The following is a 19,713-nucleotide window of genomic DNA, read 5'->3' as shown; positions in this document are numbered from 1 at the left end:
TTTTTAAACAATGTTATATGCATTTTTATTCTGTTTTTTAAAATTATTTCTATATTTTTCCCACATCTAAAAGTGTGTTTTTTATTTACAGTTTATTTAAATATTAAATAGGTATAACATCTCACCAAGCTAAACATCTTTTTTTAAATGTATAATTTATAGATTTAAAATTGATACTCATTTATTAAAATGAATACCAGAGTATTAATACACTCCCCCACCCAAACAATATTCCAGAGGGTGGGTGGTACACACCCAAGAGTATTTTTGCGGAAAAAAAATAGAAATATTATTAGAAATATTTAAAATAAATGATTACCCAAATATTTCAATTAATACCTGTACATTTATACACTCTGCTACCCAAAACGATTTCCTCACATACCGCACCTGAGGGTCGGTGTTACACATCCAAGAGTAATTTGTTTAAAGTAATAGCATTATTATTTAAAATAAATGAATACCCAAGTATTTTAATTAATACCAGTGTATTAATACACTCCCCCACCCAAAGCCCCTATTTCCCTCACATCCAGTCTCAGAGGGTGGGTGTTATACACACAAAAATAAATTCAAATCTTTTAAAAATGTATAACAAAATATTAAAAATTATAATACAATAATACACAGGGATTAAAATGTGTACATGATTATTCATTCACTACCCCACCTAATAACCCAATTTTCCCACATCAGAGTTTAGGTTTTTAAACCATTAAAAGTTATTTTTTTTTAAACTAAACAAAAATAAAAAATACAAATGAATTCCCAGGTATTAAAATTAAATACGTTAATAGGGACCCAAAACTCCTATTTCTCACGCATCCATTTACTATATTGAAAATGAATTTGAAAAAATACAAAACTTAACCAAAAACAAATAAAACATTAACATAATTCCAATATAAAAACCTATCTATTAAACTTACTATAAAATGCCTTTTAATGGAATGCATTGTAATGGCATCAGGCTTTGAAATGGCATGCGTTGTAATGTCTTATGAATTGTAAAAATGTGTTGTAAAATTATTACGCTGTAATGCCTGCATTGTAATTGTAGTTTCCTAGTTTGGGAACCAGATGTACCGTACCACCTCTTGGCAAGGATACTTCTGATAAGGACACTATACCAACCCTTGACTTCTCAAATAAATCATGGGATAAACCTAAGCAACAACAAAACAAGACCTCAGAGAGACCTTACGGTTTTCGTGAACGCATTAAAATCAGGTATCCTGTTAGATTCCTGATATCTGTTCTTGTTCCTTTTAGGAATCATCTGACCAACAGTACGACAGAGGAGGGCGATCTGATATCAGACAAGGAGAGTACGTGCAACTGAAGAGAGAATGCTCATCTGACGTGAAGATAAAGGAGGATATGCTCCTTCCTTACAAATCACCTTTCCAGAAAAATAAAGTTACAGCATTGACAGCTAGATACTGCACAGACAGTGAGAACCCTCCTCCAGAACAGGAGTTGGGTGGTGACTCTCCTCGACAGTGCGGCAGAGGTAACCACAGTACGCCAGAATCTCCACCAATTTCTGGTAACAAAAGCAACTGATGCCTTCATTACAGTTGAAATTGTGGACACCCGCGTCGCACCTCCAGACAGACTTTATCACTTGGAAATCCAAATTGAAGGTGACGTTAAATGCACCATTGAAGCCATTTTTTGGGACAACTTGACTACTTCTTATGATATTCTATTGGCGGATGCCGATTAAGTCCCACCTTTGTTTCTTGCGTGTCCCCAAAGTGAGAATGTTATTCTCCCTTCTTTCTCACACCTCATCCCAGACAAGGTCAAGCATGCATACGTATCTGAATGGGCCCTTGCCTTAGCCCAAGCTCTTTACCGTAATCAAATAGGTTGGGGATGAGGATTACCCTTACCATGCTATTCCTATACAATCTACACCTCAAATTCAGCCGAGTGGCCTATTAAACAGGATGCTAAAGCTCCCGTTAAAGAAATCCTTTCTGAGCTTGTGTACCAGGGAGTAATAGAAGCCTGTGTCTCCCAAATGAATGATCCTCTTTTTCCCGTTCTGAAACCTGATCACTCCTATCGTATAGTCTTAGATTATAAACATTTGAATAGTAACACTCGCACACTCGCCGTGCAAAATACCCATAGTACAAAACTTTGGACATTTCCAATGTTTTTTTCAATAACAATTTGGCTCCTGACAGCCGTCATTGGTCAACATTTAGCGCCCTCGGTTTTCAGAGGCACTACGCCCGACTGCCTAAGGTCTATAAGAACAGCCCGTGAGTCTTTGCAGCGCACATTGTGTTGATTCTACATGAGATTGACCCTGATGCAATTTTTCTATGTTGATATCTATCTCACAGATGATGAATTGAACCCCCAATTAGCAAGAGTGGATCACAATTTCGCGATTTGCTGAACTTGGTTACAAATTTAACTTAAAAAAATCTTGCATAGTTTTCTCAATGTCCCTTTCTTAGGATATGAAAATAAAAATGAGGGGAAAAGTTTTAACCCTCATTTGCTGAAAAGTGTGCTCATTTGCAGCCTCCATGCACACTTAAAAAATGTAAGTCTTTTCTGAGATTTTTGAATTTTGGCAGGACATACATACCTGATCATTCACAATGCATTAAAGCGCTTATGCCTTAATATGTCCTGAGTTTTCCACTTCCTGTTGGACATCGGAACAAATTGCAACACTCAAGTCTTTACAATCTGATTTGCTTGAAACACGCAGCCTAAAAACACATGATAACACCACAAACTTGGTCATCCCAGTGCTACAGGGTGGAATTGGATTTACATATGTAACCTTTAACAAAGGTGATACAGTACCCATAGCATATAAATCACATCTTTATACTCCTGCAGAAAGGCGTTTTGCTTCTCCTGAAAAAATCTAACTGCTGTACATATGACCATCCCGAAGGAACAGCCACTTGCTCAAAAAAAGCATTATTGTTGTTTTTCCTATGCCAGCCTTCGAGGCCATCAAAAAAGCATTTGTACCTAATGCAAAGGCCCTCGATCCCCAATGGATACAATGGGCTACTTCCTTAACAGCCATGGATGTAGACTTCGTCTTCAATCCTTCTTTATAAACTCAAGAATGTTTGCAATATGTAGACATTTATCCACTGCCTTCTTCAGTTTTGCCTCTTGATCAATGCACAAACATCATTTACACTGATGGTTCTGCTCACTCTGCTATAGGTTCTAAGCAACAGTATTCTGCAGCATGTGCTATTGGTATTGGCACTATGTCAGATGGCGCTTTTAACCCACAAACTACTCGCACCCAGTTCCTTGTGGACTGTACAGAACAGTTGGCTGAAATGAAAGCTTTATTCCATGATCTTGAAAATACGGATCCTGAATTTCCCACCATTATTGTTTGACTCGTATTATTGTGTACTGTCTTTTAATGATAACTTACATTTTTGGAGATAAAATGATTTTAAGGATTCCAAGGGTAGCACAAAGCGCAAATTGCTTTGGGTTAAAGTGGCAGATATAAAGGATAGGTTACCACAAACTCATATTATACATACATTGAGTAATCAACTTGTTGGAACACACGCCATAGGGAACACTCTGGCTGATGAAGCAGCCAAATCTGCAGTTGCCCCATCTCAAATAAGCAGCAGTAATTGTAGCCCATTTGCAGAGACACGGTGTGGGTGTGTCAATATTGCAAGAAACACACCTCAAACCGAACAGCAGAGCTCTCATACAGCATAGAATGTGGGGCCAATGTATAGTGGTGAGCTACACCTCCCATGCCAGGGGTGTCAGTGTGGCCATGCAGGGGTTCAAATGTGAAATTACAGGACCTGTATGTTGACCCAGTGGGTAGATAGGTCTCCCTTGTTACATCATGCAATGATATAACAGTCCTGCTGGTAGGGGTCTATGGTCCAAATTTTGATAACCCCCATTTCTACAACTCACTCATTGAACGTCTTCTCCTCTTGGGGTATCTACCCAGGATATGGGGGGGGGGGGGGGGGATTTTAATTGTATAGTGAAGCCAAAGTTAGATAGATCTAGGGGCATGGCCAGGCCCCCTGCGACTGTGGCCCGGGCGCTTGCGGAAATAATGCAGGGTGAAGGCCTTCTAGATTTATATAGTATATTACTGGTGATCCTGAAGCCTGGGAAGTCCAAGGCTGACTGCTCTTCCTATAGGCCATTGTCCCTACTAAACCTAGACAGTAAAATAGACACCAAAATTCTAGCTAATCACCTGGCACCATTGCTTCCGGGCTGGTCGGTGTAGAACAATCTGGTTTCATCCTGGGGCATCAATACCCGCACATTGTTTGGTGCAATCCAGAGACTAGACCCTGAGGTACGTGCAGCAGCCCTATTCCTAGATGGCGAGTAAGCGTAAGATTCAGTAGAATGGAACTTTGTTTTAAGTGCAACAGCGTGTAGGTTTGGAGACTTGTTCTACAGATTGGTCTCGGTCCTGCACACTTTACCAGCAGTGTGATTGAGGATCAATAATATGAATTCATACCCTATCAAGATTGAAAGAAGCACCAGACAGGTATGCTCTATTTCTCACCCAATTTATGGAATCCTCATGCAATGCAAAACGTTCGAAGTGCAGCTGAGTCTGCGACCAATAAACCTATTGCTTTAGGAGTTTGAAAATCAGAAGAAGTAAAATAGCAGCAGTAACACACACTAAAACTCATATTGATATAATGGATGCTGTTTTTTTTTTTGTTTAAATTTCTTTATTGGGAGTTTCTCTTTTCATAGTACAGAATTACACATTTTTATTCAAACATGAAGATAGGTGCGTGCAGACCGTTGAATGATTTCATTGTGACCCGAAACAACTATCCCTACACCTATGTTGCATCAGATATAAGAAACAGTAAAATAAAACGGAGAGTACATTTCAACTGAACTATTACGGGCAGTGGTAGGTTGTCTGGTGTCTGCCTATGTAGAGTTCCGCGGGATGTGGGTTGATGTTCAGTCCCCAGCTTTATCCCCGTGCACCTTCTTTGGAATTGTCCATGAATGTGTTTCCGACTTGGCGAAGTCGCCTAATTAGGCGTCGGGGTGTAAACTAATAACTGTTAACAAAGGAGGGAAGTGGAGGGGAAGGGGGGGTCAGGGAGCTTGCAGATTGTATAGTGGTATTTACTTAGTGTGTGGCTGATTCTGGTTCTGGTTTGCTCGTTACTGAGCCGTGGTGTCAGTGGCGAGGGGGGGGAGTGAGCTCTGGGGAGGTTGTGTCTCCTATCATGAAATGAGGGTGGTATTCCGATGGGGCCTTAGCACACAGTCGGCCCTGCAGATCGTATGCTCGTTACGTGTTGGTGATCGCTGGTGCCACGGGGAACAGGGGTGGCGTTTGGGATTGTGAGGCTGCGGGTGAGTCCTTGAGCAAATTGGACCCTGTGTTGAGCCCATTCCATGGAAATGGGATGCTTAAGAATCTCTTTCACCTCCTCATCTCTCAGTGCATCTTCCTCTGCTGCCCCCCATTTTTTAACAGCACCTATCCAGGCTGTTTCTGGGGGTCTCGCCGGGGCCCTCCAATGCATGGCTATTCCTCGTTTCGCTAAGAGCATAGCTAGGGAAGCGAACCTGCATTGCACCTTTTCTGTCTTCCGCCTGCGGAAGACGCCCAGGGCACTGGCCTTCCACGTGGAAATATACATGAGGTTGACCGTCACCCTTAGGGTCTGATGTAACCTATTCCAATACTGTAGGAGTGCGGGACAGTCCCAAAACATGTGTTTAAAAGTTGCCTCAGGTGTTCGGCATCTGGAGCATGCGAAATGTGTGTCGGGGTAAAACCGGTGGAGCCGGTGAGGTGTTAAGATGTTAAGTATGCGCGATGTAAAATGTTGAATTGGATGTTTTTGAAACGTGCATTTCAAGAAACCTTTTTTGGGTACTCTAGTGCCTTTTCCCATTCTTTGTTGTGGAGCTCCGGTCCTATTTTGTACTCCCATTTCTGGCGCAGAGCTTGTAGTGAGGTTGTGAGCAGTTCCCGTATCACTTTGTAATGCCAGGTGACTAAGTGCCTCCCCGTGCCCATACGCAGAATTGTGTGCAGCACCAGGTGCGTCGGTGGTTCTCTCCCAGTGAGATCCCAGCATTGTCGGGCGCTATATATTAATCGTCTATGGACCAGAAACTGTCCCGGGGGGAGATCGTAGCTTTCCCTTATTTGGGCATATGTTTTCAGCTGTCCATCCTCGAACAGGGACTCAACTTCTGTCACCTCATGCTCAGTCCATATCCGGAGGGCGCTGGAGGTGTAATATTTCTCCCACTGAGGGAATCCCACTAATGGGAGCAATGGGGAGTAGAGGGGCTGGCCCCTTGACATGCGTTGTATGCGCATCATGCATTTACAGGCTATCACTACCTGCAGGGGATGAGTACGTGTAGGTTTGGTGCCCAACATCAGTAATCTCCGCATGGCCGGGAGAGGTATCTGGCCATTGTTGGAGAATGTCTCCTCCATGTGGCGCTCTGCTGTCCAATTGGACAGCCACTGTAGTTGGGCCGCTAGGAAGTAAGCTTCAAAGGAGGGGGTTCTCTGACCCCCCTGTGTCATGGGCAAATGAGGAGTTTGTAGAGCAACCCTGTGTCTACCCCCCCCCATATTAAAGTTGTGAGTAGCGTGTCTAGTTCTTGAAAAAAGGAGCGAGGTGGTATCACTGGGAGATTAGTAAAAGAGTAGAGTAGCCTGGGTACCATAATCATCTTCGCTAGAGCTACCCTTCCTATGGGGGCCAAAGGCAGAGTCTTCCAGAAGGCGACTGCCGTACGCAGTCCCGACAAAGTCCTGCAGTGATTTCCCTCATAGAGACTCTTGGGCGAGTGATACAGCCGCACTCCCAGGTATCGGGGTGCCGCGGCATTCCAACCGAGTACCTGGGGCCCAATCACTATGTCCGAGGGAGTTAGGTGGGGGCTTAGCGGAAAGATCGTCGATTTTCCCTTATTAACTTTGGGGTCTGAGACCTCTGCAAAGTCCTGTAGTATTGTCCATATCGGCGCAAGGTCGCTGGTGATATCTCGTACATAGATCAGGAGATCATCGGCGTACAGTGATACACTATGCACTGTGTCTGCAATTGACTGGAGTGGGAGGCTGAGTCCTCCACTGACCCTTTTCCTAACGCTCTGCCTGTTTCTTCAATGCATTCTTCTACTATGGATGTCATTTATAATGATCCACCATTGGCGAACCCTTCTGAGTTGCATTTTTCTAGCCCTACTGCGGATTCACAGCCTCCTGTTTTCCAGTTAAATACCTCCGGGTATTATATGGACCAAGATAATTCTTCTTCGGACAGTTCTTCTATTTTGTACATGCCTCCAGCACAGATTTGTGTTTTTATTTCTTGGTTCAAACGCACTTATCTAGTCCCCACACGAGTGAGGCACCGTTTTTATCGGGAGACCCGGGGGAACGCTGGGTGGTAGGAAATTTGTGTCAGCCCGGTGATGCCACAACTTTCCCACACAAAAATGTGTGAAAAAGGTGATTTTTTCAGCTAAAATTGAGGTTTGCAGGGCATTCTGGGTAAGGAAATGTTGGGGGATCCACGCAAGCCATACCTCCCTGGAATCCCCAGGGTGTCTAGTTTTCAGAAATGTGTGGGTTTAGTAGGTTTCCCTAGGTGCCGGCAGAGCTAGGGTTAAAAAACTACAGCTAGGCACTTTGCCAAAAAAAGTTCATTTTTCACTGCGAAATTGAGGTGTGTCCACGATGCGTTTTGCGCCGTTACCTGTCGCGGGCACTAGGCCGACCCACACAAGTGAGGTACCATTTTTCTCGGAAGACTTTGGGGAACACTGGGTGGGTGGAAATTTGGGGACCCAAGTAGATTCCAGAAGTTTCCACCACAGAAATATGGGGAATATGTGTTTTTTTTGGCAATTTTTGAGGTTTGCAAGGGATTCTGGGTAACAGAACCTGGTGGGACGCAGTCAAGTCACACCATCCTGGATTCCCCTGGGTGTCTAGTTTTCAAAAATTTATAGGTTTGCTAGGTTTCCCTAGGTGCCGGCAGAGCTATGGTTCAAAAACTACAGCTAGGCACTTTGCTAAAAAAGGGTAATCTTGCATTGTGAAAATGTGGTGTGTTCACGTTGGGTTTTGAGCCATTTCCTGTCGTGGGCACTATGCCTACCCGTACAAGTGAGGTACCATTTTTATCGGGAGACTTAGGGTAATTCAGATTTGTAAAGGAACTGTTATTACCTATTGACTTTCGATGCATTTCTGCCTTCCAAATGAAAGACATTGTGTAAAAAAGAAGTCATTCTAAAAAGTTACTGATAATTCTCATGCTAGCATGCGTATTCCCAAATTCGGAAATGTGCAAATATCTACTGTTTCTAAACTCTATATTTTGTTCCCATTTCAGAAATACATAGGTGTCTTTCATACCGATTTTTCTATGTACACATTTTTACAGAATAATTACTATATACCTGGTACATAATAAAAAACCATTGCAAGTTGCTGCTCAGTTTTTGGCTCTTGGTTCATCGGGTTCTTGGTGAACCTACAAGTCCTATATATCCCCACAACCAGTAATGTCCAGCGGATGTAACGGTATATTGCTTTCAAAGAGCTGTCATAATTAGAAGAAGTTACAGGTGAAAACGTTGACACAAAAGGCGCTTTTTTTCAACAAATGTTCAATTTATCCTATATTTAACTGTTAGTTTCTATAAAGAAACCTTGATGGATCTACACAAATGACCCCTTGCTGAATTCAGAATTTTGTCTACTTCTCTGAAATGTATAGCTTTCCAGGATCCATTATTGCTTTTGTACCCATTTCTACCATTAACTGGAAGGAGGTCGAAAGCACAAAAAATAGCAAAAATAGGCTATGTCCCAGAAAAATGCCAAAACTGTGTAAAAAATGTTGGGTATCTGACAAAAGTCTGGTATCCCCTAAAAGCTGGGAATATGGTGATTTCGGCCCCACAACCCCTTTTTTGATAACACTTGCAGGGAAAAACCCAGATGCTTTCATTTGCAGCCCGTTTTTCCCATTTTCCCCAAAAAAACTAAATTTTGCTGTATTTTGGCTCATTTCTTTGACCCCTCCAGGGGAATCCACAAACCCTGAGTACCTTCACAATCCCCATGATGTTGGAAGAAAAGGACGCAAATTTGGCGTGGATACCTTATGTGGTCAAAAAGTTACAGGGGCATCAGCGCGCACTACCCCAAATAGCCAAAAAAGGGCGTGGCACAGGAGGGGGAAAAGGCCTGGCAGCGAAGGGGTTAAATAGACTCTGTTCATTATCCTGCTATGTGTATTGATATTTTCGGTCTTCATTTGTTTTCTTTGTTTCGCATGTTTTTACTGTACTTCAGATGGGCTTCGATTCACAGGAAGGTGCAAATTTAGGGGCATATTTACAAGCAATTGAAGGATCGCAGCGCTGTGGCAAATTTCACAGCGCCGCCCTACACCATTTCCAAAAAACAGGGATGCGCCATTTACAACAATACAGCACACTCGTCAGGTCAATGGCTCAAGGGAACCTTTTCAAACAGAAGGGGGATGGAAGCACACTGCTTCACCTCCTAGCACAGTTCACCCCTTAGAATTATGGTAAATGCAGTTAATTTTTTTTAATCTCTACTGATGAAGGATAATATCCAGACACATGTGTCTAGAGATTGACAGCACTAACCTGCACCAACTTTGGTGAAACACTTCAGCAAAAACTCAAGTAAACATTTAAAATTAACTTCATTTACCATAATGCTAAGGGGTGAACTGTGCTGGGAGATGGAGTGTGCTCTCATCCCCATTCAGAGTTATAAAATGCAGTTTTTTTTTATCCCTTACGAAAAGCTAAGAGAGATGCTGAATCTTTCAAGGCAACAGGCAGGGTATTCCATAGTGTTGACCCTATGTAAGAAAAGGAACTACCTTTTGCACACGCCAGTCAATTTTCGGTACAGTGAACCGAGTCTGTGAAGCGGATCTCAGGGGTCGGGAAGGATGGTGAAGATGGTCTAAGTCCCGGAGGTACTTAGGAGCATATCGAGCTTTAATTACGAACGTATAGCAGAGGGCTTTGAACTTAATACGGTTAGAAACTGTCAGCCAGTGTAGGCCACGGAGAATGCTGGAGACCATGGTATATTTCGGAAGGAGATAGAGGAGCCTAGCAGCAGCATTTTGCACAAGTTGCAGTCTGTGAATAGTGGCTTTATTGGCTCCCAATTAGGAGACATTGCCATAGTCTAGGCGAGATATGACAAGGGGCTTGGATCACCGACCTCTGAGCTGAAAAAGGGATCAACCATAAGATCGTTTTAAGCCTGTTAAGCACAGCAAAGCAGGTGGAGGACACCTTGTCCACTCGTTTCATGAATAATGCTTCATCTAGGATGAAACCCATGTTTTAACACTGTTAGAAAGAGCGGGAGGGATGCCCAGTTCAGCGGGCCAGTGCTGCGGCCCCCAGAGATTAGGTCTTTTGCCTAAAATTGATTACGGTTTCGGCCCCATTTAGTTTAAGCAAATTGTGCTGCTTCCAGTAAAAGATCTTGCTCAAGCCTGCGCTACAGTCAGAGGGACCGTGACCCTTCAGCGCCGAAAGGGAGAACAGGATCTGGGTGTCATCTGCATGAGAAAAAAGAGACAACCCAGCATCTTCAGCCACCTCTGTTAGAGGATGGATATATATGTTGAACAACAGAGGGCTCAATACTGAGCCCTGTGGAACTCCACAGGGTGAAACATGAGAATTAGACCTACCGAGGAGGAGGGGACCTGGGAGGTTGGGCTCTTGGGAAAGGACTGGAACCACTTAAGGGCCACTCCCTTAAGACCCAGTGTCCACAATTCCCCCAAGAGAATCTGGTGGGACACTGTGTCAAATGCAGCGCTGAGAAATAAGAGGATGAGAGCCACAGTATCACCCTCGTCTAAGCGGTGCCTTAGTGTCGCTGTCATCCCCAGAAGGTTGGATTCAGTAGAATAACCCGCCCTGAACCCACACTGGGAGGGATGGAGAAAAGTCTGGGTTTCCATGAAGGAAGACAGTTGGGCGTTGACCTGCTTCTCCAGAATTTTAGAAAAGATAGGAAGCAGAGAGATAGTACACAAACAATTCAAGTTTCCCTTTTCCTGTTCCCTTTTCCTGTTTATTGTGGGTGGGAAAGATCGATATCTTCCAAACCACTTATCTATACCACATTTATTGTCTGTGAAAAGAAGACTTAATACAGGATATAGTCTAACCAGGTTACTAAATTTACAAAGCTATTTTGGTGTAGTACTTTTTAAATAAAAAACCAAAACAAATGTAGAGGACTGTGCTATATTGCCTATTTTATTTGTCAGTAGGATATTCACACATTATCATTTTTAACGAACAACCCAGGTTAATTTTTGAAACAATGGTATTTGATTTAAGCAAGTGAAGGAATGTAACTACAACACTGCCAGGTTTTTTAATATTATAATATTTATATTTTGTTTAGATGTTTTTAAACCCTTGAAATTGTTGTCCTGAAGAAGGTGACGATTATTTAGATCACCGAAACGCCGCGTCGACAGTCTTTTTCAAATAATTTTTTAAGTATATTATGTAGTGATTTTTTTTTTTTTAATAAATGTGATGATGAATTGTTTTTAACGTATTGTGTAAATAACGACTACAAAATATCCTACTGACAACTAAAATAGGCAATATAGCACATTCCTTTATACTTGTTTATTTAAAAAGTACTACAACAAAATAGCTTTGTAAATTTGGTAACCTGGTTAGTCTATATCCTGTATTAAGTCTTCTTTTCACAGATAATAAATGTGGTATAGATAAGTGGTTTTAAAGATATCGATCTTTCCCACCCACAGCAATCAGGGAAAGGGAAGCTTGAATAGTTTGTGTACTTTTATACCCATCCCTTTTCCAAAAGAAGGGTACCTCCCATTTTAATTTTAGATTAAGCAGAGAGATAGGACAGAAATTAGAGAGGTTGGAAGGATCCAGATTTGCTTTCTTCAGGAGGGGAAGGACTATAGCGTGTTTCCATCTTTGTGGGACTATCCCTTTCTTCAGAGTGGTTTTAAAGAGATCCATTAGCATGGATAGGAAGGAGGGGTCTAGCTGACGCAGCCGATGGGGAGGGAAGGGGTCAAGAGGAGAGTCTAATTTGATGGTATGAAGGCTGCAGTTGAAAGATATGGTGTGCAGAGGAACCCAAGTGTCCAGATGTGGTGAACGGGCGACTGCAGAGATGAAACCAGGGTTCTGCCTGGTAATGGATGGGTCAATCATGTCCAGTTTAGCTCCCTGTGAGCCGTTACTCAACAACTTGGAGTGCATATTAGCAATTTTGTTGGTAAAAAAGAGAGAGCAAGTTCCTCGCGTTGATTATGGGAGAGAACTGGAGAGGGTGTCAACTGTCCAGGGTCAGAGAGTTGCTTTACCACCTTAAAGAGAGGTTTAGCACAGTTTTGGTCCTTCAAAATCTTTTGAGTAGAACTCGACCTGGCACGATCTACAGAGACTGTGGTAGGCTTTTAAAGCATTTTTATAAGAGGTTTTGGCATCCTCGGTTTAGGATTTTCTACAATGCCTTTCTAAGACTTCGCATAGCTTGTTCTCACGTCTTAGCGTATTGTTAAACCAAGGACTGCGATAGCACGTGCCTCGAGTGTTTAGCTGAGAGCCACTTTTCCTCTGCTCCCATAAGCCAGTTATGGACAAGTTCCTCATCAGTGATAACAATCGGAACAAGGCCAGGTCGAGAATCGCAGAGTAATTTATTAAGAGTTGGAACGTTCATTTTAGACCAGTTCCTGGTTGTGCGTTCTGAGGCCAAGTCGGTCCGACAAAGGGGGGAGGCAGTTTCAAGGGTAGAATGCACTGCAAAATGGTCAAGGGGCGGTACTTTTTAGGTCAGGTAGATTAGAGAAGATTGGATCTAGCAGGTGCCCGGCCACATGTGTGGGGCAATGATTGCACAATCTCAAGTTGATTGCCCCCAGGTCGGCAGTAAGCGGGTTGCCGATAGGGCATTAGGGGTCTTCCAAATGAAGATTAAAATCTCCCAGAGTAGTGAAATTTGTGGCTTTCATGATATATGGGCTTACTAGATCAGGGAGGGAAAGTTCCAATATCCTCCCGGGCCTGGAGGTCGGTACATCACGATACCTGAGAAAGTGAAATTAGGCGTGTGAGACTGAAAATTATAGAGTTTCGCAGTCAGGAAATACGAAGCCCTCAGTTTTGCAATTGAAGGAGTCATTAGAAATGATAGCCAAGCAGCCACCTGACTTATTTTGCCTGTCCTTCCTAACTGTAGCATAGTTGGATGGAGGAGCACCTATCACATCAGGAGCTAGCTCTCATGGAGCCAGGTCTCTGTAAAAAAAAAACAGCATCTGGCTGCCTGTCCACTAGAAAGTCTAGAATATGCAGCTGGTGTTTGAGAAAGGACTGACAGTTGATGTTATAAAAGAAGATTTTGGGGGCCACCTTAGGACTCCGAAGGGTGGGCATGGTAGGGCCCATCTTATAATGTGGATTAACAACCTTAGCTACACTCCAGGGACCTACGATATACTTGTTTTGTTTGATAAAAGAAGTGCATTAGTACTCACAGCTCACACAGGCAAGAGTTCCATCCTCAGTAGCGATAGGACTGCACTTGGGGAAAGGCTCCTGACGCAGCACCAGCAGTTCGTATGCAGAAAAGTCGGACCTAACTATTTTAAAAGAGCCAGAGGTTGTGGCCCGTGTCCGCAGACGGATTCGGACGGGTGCAGACGGGCTTGCCTTTGGTGCGCTCTCTGCGAACGTCCTTTCCCCGGCTGTCTTATGAAGGGGCCGTAGCGTGGGAGCTGGACTGGGAACTGCCAAGAAGAGGCAGCGCCATCAATATTGCTGCTAAGTACCCAAAAGATGTTAGGAAAGTGCACATCGTTACAACAAACAAATGATGGACGGAATGCTGACAATGCATACATTCTCCCCCAGTCAAGAGATCTGGGTTAAATCCATCGTTCTTTTGCCCACTACACCACCCCAGTTTAGACATGGCCATATGCAAATCAGTCTTGACCCTGTGCCTCATGGGAACAGTCCAGCCCGAACTGCCAAGCCATGTCTTCCCTGGACTGGAATCAAGCATCCTAGGACCGGTTTCTGGCTATCAGCCGTCATCAGCCAGGATAGCTTGACTCCAGTGGCGTAGTGAGCACGGGTCCCACGTCTGGGAATACCCATCCCACTTTGGGCGAAAAGCGTTACAACAAACAAATGATGGACGGAATGCTGACAATGCATACATTCTCCCCCAGTCAAGAGATCTGGGTTAAATCCATCGTTCTTTTGCCCACTACACCACCCCTGTTTAGACATGGCCATATGCAAATCAGTCTTGACCCTGTGCCTCATGGGAACAGTCCAGCCCGAACTGCCAAGCCATGTCTTCCCTGGACTGGAATCAAGCATCCTAGGACCGGTTTCTGGCTATCAGCCGTCATCAGCCAGGATAGCTTGACTCCAGTGGCGTAGTGAGCACGGGTCCCACGTCTGGGAATACCCATCCCACTTTGGGCGAAAAGCGTTACAACAAACAAATGATGGACGGAATGCTGACAATGCATACATTCTCCCCCAGTCAAGAGATCTGGGTTAAATCCATCGTTCTTTTGCCCACTACACCACCCCAGTTTAGACATGGCCATATGCAAATCAGTCTTGACCATGTGCCTCATGGGAACAGTCCAGCCCGAACTGCCAAGCCATGTCTTCCCTGGACTGGAATCAAGCATCCTAGGACCGGTTTCTGGCTATCAGCCGTCATCAGCCAGGATAGCTTGACTCCAGTGGCGTAGTGAGCACGGGTCCCACGTCTGGGAATACCCATCCCACTTTGGGCGAAAAGCGTTACAACAAACAAATGATGGACGGAATGCTGACAATGCATACATTCTCCCCCAGTCAAGAGATCTGGGTTAAATCCATCGTTCTTTTGCCCACTACACCACCCCAGTTTAGACATGGCCATATGCAAATCAGTCTTGACCCTGTGCCTCATGGGAACAGTCCAGCCCGAACTGCCAAGCCATGTCTTCCCTGGACTGGAATCAAGCATCCTAGGACCGGTTTCTGGCTATCAGCCGTCATCAGCCAGGATAGCTTGACTCCAGTGGCGTAGTGAGCACGGGTCCCACGTCTGGGAATACCCATCCCACTTTGGGCGAAAAGCGTTACAACAAACAAATGATGGACGGAATGCTGACAATGCATACATTCTCCCCCAGTCAAGAGATCTGGGTTAAATCCATCGTTCTTTTGCCCACTACACCACCCCAGTTTAGACATGGCCATATGCAAATCAGTCTTGACCCTGTGCCTCATGGGAACAGTCAAGCCCGAACTGCCAAGCCATGTCTTCCCTGGACTGGAATCAAGCATCCTAGGACCCGTTTCTGGCTATCAGCCGTCATCAGCCAGGATAGCTTGACTCCAGTGGCGTAGTGAGCACGGGTCCCACGTCTGGGAATACCCATCCCACTTTGGGCGAAAAGCGTTACAACAAACAAATGATGGACAGCCCCCCCTCCCCCCACGTATGGCTGCACGTACCCCGTATGTCTGCACCGTACCCCCCGTATGTCAGCACCATACCCCTCCATTACCGCACCGGACCCCAGCCATGTACCCCAACCCCTACTTTTACGCACCGTACCCCAGCCCCGTACTCATACGCACCCTACCCCAGCCCCGTACTTGGACGCGCCGTACCCCAGCCCCGTACCTGGACGCGCCGTACCCCAGCCCCGTACTCATACTCGCCGTACCACAGCCCCGTACCCCAGCCCTGTACTTGGATGCGCCGTACCCCAGCCCCGTATACCAGCGCCCTACTTGGACGCGCCTTACCACAGCCCCGTACTCGTACGTGCCCTACCCCAGCCCCGTACTTGGACACGCCGTACCCCAGCCCCGTACTTGTACGCGCCCTCCCCCAGCCCCGTACACCAGCCCCGTACTTGGACGCGCCCTACCCCAGCCCCGTACTTGGACACGCCGTACCTCAGCCCCGTACCCCAGCCCCGTACACCAACATCGCGTCTTTACGCACCGTACATACGCTAAAATGATTCATACTGAACCAGGACACTGTAAAAACAGCACAAGGAGGGTCAATTCGACTCGCACAACATCACAAAACAAGTCTACAGGAGAAAATACATCAAAATGACTGACCTGGCACATGCAAACAGAGGCCCAAACTCACAACCACCTCTTATAACACACCCACCCAAATTTCAAACTCAGGCACACCCACAAATGGACCAATAAAAAGGGCCCTCACATATAAACCATGAGCCTTACCAACAGACTCACTGCAGATACAGACCACACCACAACAACTGCACCCATACACCTTTACATATACACCTTCAAACACACTCCTTCACACATACCCCCTCTACACATTCACACACACACACCTTCACATTCACACCCACACACCCACAACCATCCACACTCTCACCCCACACCATGCCCACAGACAAGAATCCAAAGTTCACAAGGGAGGAGCTGGACATCCTTGTCAACTAAGTCATCAGAGTCGAGCCACAGCTCTTTGGAACATTGGTCAGACAGACCAGCATAGTCGAAAAAACACGCATGTGGCAGAGGATCGTCAATCAGGTGAATGCTGTTGCGCCCATCAGAAGGACCAGGAATGAATGCCAAGCCAGGTGGTACGATCTGCGGAAGGCAGTCAAGTGCAAAATGAACAAGGACTATGCCCAGAGCAACATCACTGGAGGTGGGCTGCCCTGCAGACCGGTACATTACCATCCCTGGGAGGAGAAGGTGATGGCCCTGCTTCCGCCGGTGGGAGTACACGGAGTCCAAGGAGTTGCCGAGCCTGGTGAGTACACAAACAACTTACGTAACATGGGGGTAATGGCATCCACACCCCAACTACAACAAATGCACTTACCTACCCCCAAGCCCTCACCGGACACAACCACACTCAAAAACAACGCTCATGCCACTAACATGTGTATGCCCCATTCACAAAGCAAGGCCATGCCTTGTCCCAGGCTACACAAACCACAAACCCAAGACTGGATGTCCAGGATGCTGGGAGGGTGGGGATCACAAAACACATTGTACAACTCAGAAACAGACACCATTGCCCTCAGCCCATATGGCCCAGGTACATACCCATGCATCATGCACCATGCTCAATGCACAGAGACTGGCAAAGTACTGACAAGGTAGCTGACACTTGGCCCTGCTGTAGGCAGCACTAGGCCCTCCTGTGACCACTGCAAACTCCAACACAAACACAACAAGCTTGGATATCTAGGACAGGAACTCACACTCACTGACATGGAAGCATGCTACATGGGGGGACAGATACATCATCTGGGAGACCCACTGCCAAATCACACTACACCCACCAGCAGGCACCGTCAATAAATCAATCAATTGATCAGGGTACTTGTAAGGCGCACTACTTACCCGTGAGGGTCTCAAGGTGCTGAGGGTGGGGGGGTGCCACTACTGCTCGAAGAGCCAGGTCTTGAGGAGTCTTCTGAAGGCAAGTAGGTCTTGGGTCAGTCGTAGGTGGGTTGGGAGGGTGTTCCAGGTCTTGGCGGCGAGGTAGGAGAAGGATCTGCCGCAGGCGGTCGTACGTTGGATGCGGGGGACAGCTGCGAGGGCGAGACTGCCGGAGCGGAACTGGCGGGTGGGGGTGTAGAAGCTGAGTCTGATGTTCAGGTAGGCTGGTCCGGCATCGTGGAGTGCCTTGTGTGCGTGGGTGAGGAGCTTGAAGGTGATCCTCTTGTCGATGGGGAGCCAGTGCAGGTCTCTCAGGAGGGGGGTGATGTGGCTGTGGCAGGGGGCGTTGACAATCAGTCATGCGGAGGCGTTTTGGATGCGTTGTAGCCGCTGTTGGTGTTTGGCTGGGAGTCCTGCGTAGAGTGCGTTGCCGTAGTCCAGTCTGCTGCTGACGAGGGCCTGTGTCACTGTTCTTCTTGTTTCGGTCGAGATCCACTTGTAGATCCGGCGGAGCGTGCGTAGGGTGTTGTAGCAGGAGGAGGAGACGGCGTTGACCTGCTTGGACATGGAGAGGGAGGATGCAAGGATCAATCCTAGGTTGCGTGCGCGGTCGGTGGGTGTCGGTGCTGTCCCCAGAGCGGTCGGCCACCAGGAGTCATCCCAGGCTGAGGGTGTGGGTCCGAGGATGAGGACCTCCGTCTTGTCCGAGTTCAGTTTCAGACGGCTGCTCCTCATCCAGTCGGCGATGGCCTTCTTGGTGAGGGAGAGGATGAGCTGGGTGTCGTCGGCGTAGGAGATGATGTTGAGGTTGTGGTGGTGGGCCACTTGTGTGAGGGGGGCCATGTAAATGTTGAACTGCGTCGGGCTGAGGGATGATCACACACCCCTTACACAAGCACACACCCCCGGGGCAGCCAATGGAGTTACCCACTCTCACAATGGACATGTGACACAACAAGATCAAGCCACAGCCAAAGAAGCATCCAAGCCCAAATTCGACATGTCAAACACTCTGGAGAACATTTCAATCTGTCCCCTGCAACATACCCATCCACAAGTGAACATTGATGTGAATGCTAGGCACATACAACTACCTGGAGGAACTGTGCCATCTTGAATATGTATGAAACATGGATGTTGCATTAAACAGCATTAACATTGTCTCTCTCACACACAGGGCAACGTCATGGATCTCTCCCCAACAATGGGGGGGAAGAACCACAGTCCCAGGCTCGGGAGGAACCTGATCCCACCGGCAGCGACACCTCACAATACTCCGCGGATGACCCCAACCCACCTGGCCCCTCTGGTGTCCAAGCCCCTGCAGCACCTGCTTCAGGTACATCTGTGCCAACCACCACCCCCATTCCTGCCACATCCCAGGAGACACCCAGGAGCCCTGCCCACACTGAACAACTGAGCCAGTCTGACCTGGAGGGACAGGGTTCGCCGGGCACCCAGGAGGAGGAAGACAACACCGCAACTGCCATCCCTCAGGGGTCCCGTAGACCCGATGTGCCCATAATGGCAGGCCAGGCTCGTGTGGGCAGGGGTGGGGGGAGTGGAGGCAGGCGGAGGGGAGAACCTGACCAGCCAGCTGAAGGGACCGGTATGTCACACGTACGCAACATCATGGAGGCATACCGGCGTGACACCAGGGCCATCAGTCAGGTAGTGGCGACCCTCACAGACATTAAGAATCAGCAGGCCGAGCAACACGCCAGTCAACAACAACACCAAGGACCGATGGAGGCAAGACTGGCTGAGCTCCTGGCGGTGCAAACGGACATAAGCCGTTCACTCCGTCGGATCTCAGACAACATGGGCAACCCTCCCTGTGCCACCAGGCGAAGACCACCACCAGCCACAGGGAGGGAGGAGAAGGAGGAGGATTCGTCCGACGAAGCATCCCAAGCATCGTCAAGGCCTGCATCTGAGGGTCCCCCGAGGAAGGTGGGTCATCCACGGAAAAGACCGTGAGAGGCAGCAGACCATCCACATCTCCCAGGTCACCTGGCCTGGCACCTGGCCTTCATGTGCAACAACATCACCTCATTCACTGACATTCTCTGCCACATGGACTTGCTGGTCACAGTCTGACCAATGATGACCAACACTGTGGTCTGGACTTTGATGACTTCA

At 46.6% G+C, this 19,713-nt stretch overlaps 1 long non-coding RNA gene across 1 annotated transcript in view; it reads left to right on the top strand.

Annotated features, from left to right (window-relative positions):
- The window catches only part of LOC146812135 (uncharacterized), a 130,753-nt gene extending 128,541 nt beyond the window's left edge, over positions 1-2,212 (top strand). The window contains exon 3 of the long non-coding RNA XR_014965871.1: positions 1,273-2,212. This is a non-coding gene — a long non-coding RNA (uncharacterized LOC146812135). The remainder of the gene's footprint in view (positions 1-1,272) is intronic.
- Positions 2,213-19,713: the final 17,501 nt, after the last annotated feature.

Source organism: Triturus cristatus, chromosome 7, assembly GCF_964204655.1.
Source record: "Triturus cristatus chromosome 7, aTriCri1.1, whole genome shotgun sequence".
In the NCBI taxonomy this organism is placed as follows: domain Eukaryota; kingdom Metazoa; phylum Chordata; class Amphibia; order Caudata; family Salamandridae; genus Triturus; species Triturus cristatus.
Note: the sequence above shows the minus strand (reverse complement) of the source record. Positions and strands in the feature narration are given on the sequence as shown.